This window comes from Artemia franciscana, chromosome 15 (genome assembly GCF_032884065.1).
Source record: "Artemia franciscana chromosome 15, ASM3288406v1, whole genome shotgun sequence".
NCBI classification, from domain to species: Eukaryota; Metazoa; Arthropoda; class Branchiopoda; order Anostraca; family Artemiidae; genus Artemia; species Artemia franciscana.
In genome coordinates, this window is record NC_088877.1 from 44,066,543 (window position 1) to 44,072,542 (window position 6,000).

General features: G+C 34.0%; 1 long non-coding RNA gene across 2 annotated transcripts in view; it reads left to right on the plus strand.

Moving 5' to 3' along the window:
• Positions 1 to 4,555, plus strand: part of LOC136036518 (uncharacterized) — a 40,613-nt gene extending 36,058 nt beyond the window's left edge. For both annotated transcript variants that reach the window (XR_010619742.1, XR_010619741.1), the window contains one exon: positions 4,250 to 4,555. This is a non-coding gene — a long non-coding RNA (uncharacterized LOC136036518). The remainder of the gene's footprint in view (positions 1 to 4,249) is intronic.
• Positions 4,556 to 6,000: the final 1,445 nt, after the last annotated feature.

Here is a 6,000-nt window from a genome sequence, read left to right on the forward strand (position 1 = left end):
GACACAAAGTCTCCTGGTCTAAGAGAAACCAAAAAAAGAAAAGAAAAGACAATACATTGTGCCGTCATAGTTCTTTGTTATGCAGCACTTTTGTGCTGCTTATGAAATTGTTTGTGCGTTGAAGACTAACTAATATCAATCGACTTTTAAAGGGTGTCTCCTATCTCTTGTAAAATCAGACGAAGTTTCTCGGCCTCGTTGATTTTGATGAGTAACTACAAACTTCATTAGTTTTATTTATTTGGAATCAGCATAAGAATTTATTTCTTTAAATTTATTAAGTATTGTCAAAAAGTCCATGTCTTAGAGTTTTGGTCTCTATTGTGTCGAGCTGTCCCTTGTCCACAGTTTGTTACCAAATATGTGACTTTCTTACAAAATACACTTTTTCTAAATTTAAACACTCAAGAATCACTCCTAGTCTCGTCTTTTTAAATGATTTCAGCCAGTGGAAAATAAATAATGAGCTTAACCTTCGATTGAATGTTTAAATCCAAAATAATCTTTGAAATTTAGTTCAATTTTAAATTTAAAAAAAACATAGCTTTTCAGCTGAAAGTAAGGAGCAACATTAAAACTTAAAAGAACGGAAATTATTACTTGTTTGTTACAATATTACGGATTGCCCCTCCACAACACCTCGCTCTTTACACTAAAGCTAGTACTTTTAAAAAAGCTTCCTTTTGTTCCAACTAAACGAACCTTGTGTTTCAGAAATCGTTGTCAAAGAATTGGGACTAAATTCAAACTTTAGCGTAAAGAGTGAGGTGTTCAGGAAGAAGCCACCCCTTCATACATATAATGATTTCTATTTGTTTTAAGTTTTAATGTTGCTCCTTACTTTCAGTTGAAAAAAATTGTATTTTTTAAAATTTAATGTCTGGTCGTTTTTAAGTAATGCCAGGAAATCTGGCCCCACCTTCAGGGGGAAATCCTCATCCCCACGCAAATATACTCTAGAAGTTTCAATCCCAGTGAAAATTTCCCACGGACAATTACCTTCACAACCTAACGCGTAAAATTGAGACAGAAGAAGAAAATTGAGACATTTAAAAAGAATTTGTATAGGAAGTCTGGCAAATTCCCCCAGTGCATAATTTCCCCAGGGAAGTTCTTCCCTTGAAACGTCCCTCCCGAGAGAAAATTCCTCCGTGAAAAAAAACCCGCAACCCCTCCCCCACCAGAAAATGTATACATACTTCATACTTAAGGACCTTTCCCCTGGGGCTGTGTGTGTTGGGGGAGGTATTTTAAATCCAAAAGTATAGTTATCAGGCCTTTCACCTGCAATGAGCGAAATGACTATCTCCATATTTCGATAGGACAACATTGGGAAAAAAATAGCTGCGGAGGGGGCCCGGTTACCCTCCAATGTTTTTGGTTACTTAAAAACAGCACCCCTGGGAAAAACAAGCAAATAAACACGCATCCATGGTCTTTATTCTGGCAAACAATACAAAATTCCACATTCTTAGAGATAGGAGCTTGAAACCATCAAGTTTGGTTTTCTGATATGCTGAATCTGATGGTGTGGCTTTCATTAAGATTGTATAACTCTTAGGGGATGTTTCCCCTAAGAGTTTTTTTGAAAATCCGACAAATTTTCTCATGCTCGTAGCCTTTAATCAGTAAGAATAAACTCAATGAAACTTAATATATTTAAAAACAGTATAATAAGTTGATTCTATTGATGTATATATATATATATATATATATATATATATATATATATATATATATATATATATATATATATATATATATATATATATATCAAAACTCCGTTATTCAGGGTTTCGGTTACTATTGAGCTGGGTTTCTCCTTACTTACAGTTCGTTACCATGAACTGTTTGATTGACCCATTGGACAATCTTTGAAATTTAAAATTCATAAGTTCTTTCTAATCTTGAAATATCGGTTAAGTAGCTCTTTTAATGGATAAATCCTTTTTGGATTTGAGGTAATCAAAATTTATAAATTTTCTGTTAGAATCTGGTAACAAAATCAAGTAAGTTTTGTATTTTGGACAGTATTTATTTATAAGTCCATTTTAATCTTGTAATATTGTCTATCTAACGTTTCAATTGAATGTCTAAACTGTAAGTAATTTTTTTTAATTGAGTTCAATATTCTCCCGTTCCACAAGCTTTGATAGTTTCATATTCATAAGCAAAATCTTGATACGTCAATTTCTTAGTGGATAAATCGTTTTCGGGGCTCAGAATATCTGATATTTTGAGGTTTTTATCAAAATCTGTTAACGTCAAATTCAAAATACTTTTGAACACAAGTCTAACTATACAATGTTGTCAGAAACAATCACAAGCAAATATTAGGTACATTCAGTAGCACAAGGTGTCAACCCCTCGTTCCCGTAAACCAGTGTACTAAAAGAACGGATTGAAAAGCAGTATATATTAATACCTTTTATTGATTTCAGTGCCCTAAGAATAAACTCCATTTTATGTACTAGCCTATTTTCTGTAATATTGATTTCAGTGACATAAGAACTAAGCACAAATACCAATGCAGATCCTCTCTTTTAACAAGCTGGATGCACATAGTGCCTTTTGATTTGTTTGGGCGTAACTTCAACATTCTCCAAACTTTTACTTTAACATCCTCAGCTTATCGCTACACCCATAATCTAACATTTCTGCTTCTCCTCATGATAAATCCTACATGTAAACAATAGGCCTATTGCATAATCTACGATCCTAACCCTCGGGCTGACGGGGGGATAGCATCCTTTGATAAATAGCTGTCAGACCTTTCTGTCACTTTGAATAAAATGATAATCCTAGAACTTCAATCAGTGTGAAGCAGAGGAGACCCTAAAATAGTAGGAAGGGAGGGACCTGGTTATCCTCCAATCCCTCTTTAACATCCCCTTATCATAACCAGCTTTGGGGAGGGGCATTGTCAACCCAGGAAGCATAATTATTTGATTACTTTATTGAAGTCTTATAACTCTTTACTATCGGAAACATTATAGCGTAGCCTCTGATAAAGTAAAGAAAGAACCCGAGTTTCAACTGACGCTATCATGTATTTCTTCTAAGACGTCTGTCATCAATTGTAACCTATGATTACGATACCATTTAACATTATGTACATGAATAAGTAGTTATTTGAAATATTATACTTTGTTATCATCAGAAAACTTTTTTTAATAAGTATTCTTTTATGGGCTGCCTCTTCATTTTAGCTTTATATTTGTAGACGCAAATATTTAATGAGTCAGATGTAATAGACTCAGTATTGATTGTGCAGGACACATATCGGGTAGATATAAGAATGCTACCAAGTATTGAAAATCAGTTAGTAGCCAAGAATGTTTTTTATTTTCACAAAGCCTCCGTTCAACTGGAAGTTCCAGGGAATTCCTTTTACTCTGTGGTAATGTTCAATGAAGCTCAGCCGTTTCAAAGATTTTACTGATGTGCCTGTATGAAAACAAACAAATACATAGTGTATATATAATTTACAAGTCCACCCCGATTGGCTGTCGAGAGAACGACAACCCTAGAAGAATAGCTACTAAGCCTTTTGATTGCTTTTAGCAAGACAGTTTTTTTTTTCAAAATTTCGTTCAATGTTGGGAATGGGGTATTTATATTTAATCAAGAAGAAGGAACTTCCTGCCCTCCGGTCACTTTTGAACTTTCTTCTGAACTGAATATATCCTGAGCATTTAAACTTAGCATGCTCAGCTGTCTTTAAGATATTGCTGATGCACTGTTTTGATAACCAGCCTGAACATAGCATTTATATTTCATATTAATATATTTTAACAGCAAAAAAAGCAGCAAAAAAAACACTCAATAACACAATCACAAGTTCCCCACAAAGGCTAAATGGCTTGTCACTTTTGACCCTTAAACTGGCAGTAGAACTTTGAATTTTCGTTTGAGTAAGCATCTCCCCCATGAGATTTCTATGAGCATCCCTTCCATATGAAGCAGCACGGGCAAGAAAAAGTCACTGAAGCATGTATAATATGCGCAGTCTGTGATCTCTATTCAGTGACATTTACAGCTATAGCTAACATAAACATAGGTTCAAGTTAATTACGCATGTAAATGTTAAAATAAAATATGAAAATGAACAATTATCAAAGACTGCAACTTTTTTTCTTTCATGAGCATTAGAAATGAGTTTTTAAAGCACATAATAGCAGTTGAGTAGTTACTCTATTTAGAACTCTTTATTTTTCAAGGTTGTCATTTTCTTTCTATTTTCTTTTAGGTCTACACCTCTCAGTCTATTGACTGCTTATATCACGTGATTTGAGTTATAGATGGCGCTGCTTAAACACAATCACAGGACATAACAGTATAGACTGCTTTGGACTTCAACCAGGAAATTCTTCACAGATGTATTCAAAACAAACAGATTAAAAATGCTCCATTGCAAAAGGAAAATCAAGCTTAATGTTCACTTCACAAGCACATGATTCAGTACTATCTATGTTTTCAAGATACAATTAAAATTATGAAATATGTAGCTTTTTGTGTGTCTACTCGTCTATACTAAAGCCAGTCATTAGTAAAAGTCCAAATACAGACTTTACCACGACACAAGGTGTGTATTTCTGCAGAAAACTCAGTCTGATCCTCTCTCTCTCGGAATGTTTATACCTACCGGCTACTATCTTGAGTTTTGCAAGATGAAGTGTTGTTAGAAACATTTTGAAGGGTTGGGTAAGTTTTTCTATTTTTTGGGTCAAAATTTAGCATGAAATTCACTTTAATTTCCATTTTTGTTGGAAGAGAGAACAAACATCATTTTTAACTCCACTATCTATGGCCATTGTTAGTTGGTTTTAAAAATGGCTGATTTTATTCAGTTAGAAACAAAACTATGAAAAATATAAATAGTCAAAATCAATGAGTCACCTTTCTCTCGAGAGGTCAAATCAGTCTAAAGTTTCACACACCTCTATATTTTCTAAAAAGGTTTAATTAGCAAAGCAAAGAAGTATTATTGTTGAAATTGATGTAGGATGTGTGAAATTTAAATTAAAAGAAACTTAAATTGCTGAAATTAAAAAGTCAAGATTATTAAAATTAAAGCAATAACAAAATCCACGAATATTTAATAATTTTTTCTGCTAACAGAGAACTTTATATCAACTGAACTATTTGACTGAATTATAATTGAAATATTTAACCCAAATATAAAATTTTAATTATTAAATACGGCTGACTACAACCATCATTTCCAACGTAAGATAAAAACTGGATGTGTTTATAAAATGAAACTACCAATGGCTATGTTTAATAATCTGGCAAATGTGTAAACAAGTAAAACAAAATTAATTTAACGATTCTTTAGATTTATGGAAGCTTTGACTGTCTCAGTTTCAATTGGGATTAAATTACGTTTGGAAATAATGGCATTAAGAAAACAATTTCATTTTGTTCTTTAAAAAGGTGGTTATCTTGTTTTTATGGCACTTAGTATTAACGAAGTGACATATAGCGATCGCAAATTCTGTTGGTCTGTACCGGTTTTGCTACTTTAGGCACTTCCAGGTAAGCTAGGACAATGAAATTTGGCAGGCCTATCAGGGACCAGACCAGACTAAATTAGAAATAGTTTTTTTCCCGATTTGACCATCTGGGGGTAGTGGGGGCCGGTAAGCTCGGAAAAAATAGGAAAAATGAAATATTTACACTTACGAACGGGTGATGGAACTTAATGAAATTGGATGTTTAGATGGATATCGTGTCTCAGAGCTTCTATTTTAAGTCCCGACCAGATCCGGTGCCATTGGGAGGAGATGGAGGGGAGGGGGGGGGGGGTTCTAAAATCTTGGAAAACGCTTAAAGTAGAGGGATCGGGATGAAATCTGGTGGGTAAAATAAGAACAAGTCCTAGATACGTGATTGACATAACTGGAACGGATCCATTCTCTTTGGGGGAGTCGGGGGGGGGGGTTAATTCTGAAAAATGAGGGTTTTTTTAACTTACGAAGGAGTGATCGGATCTTGAAG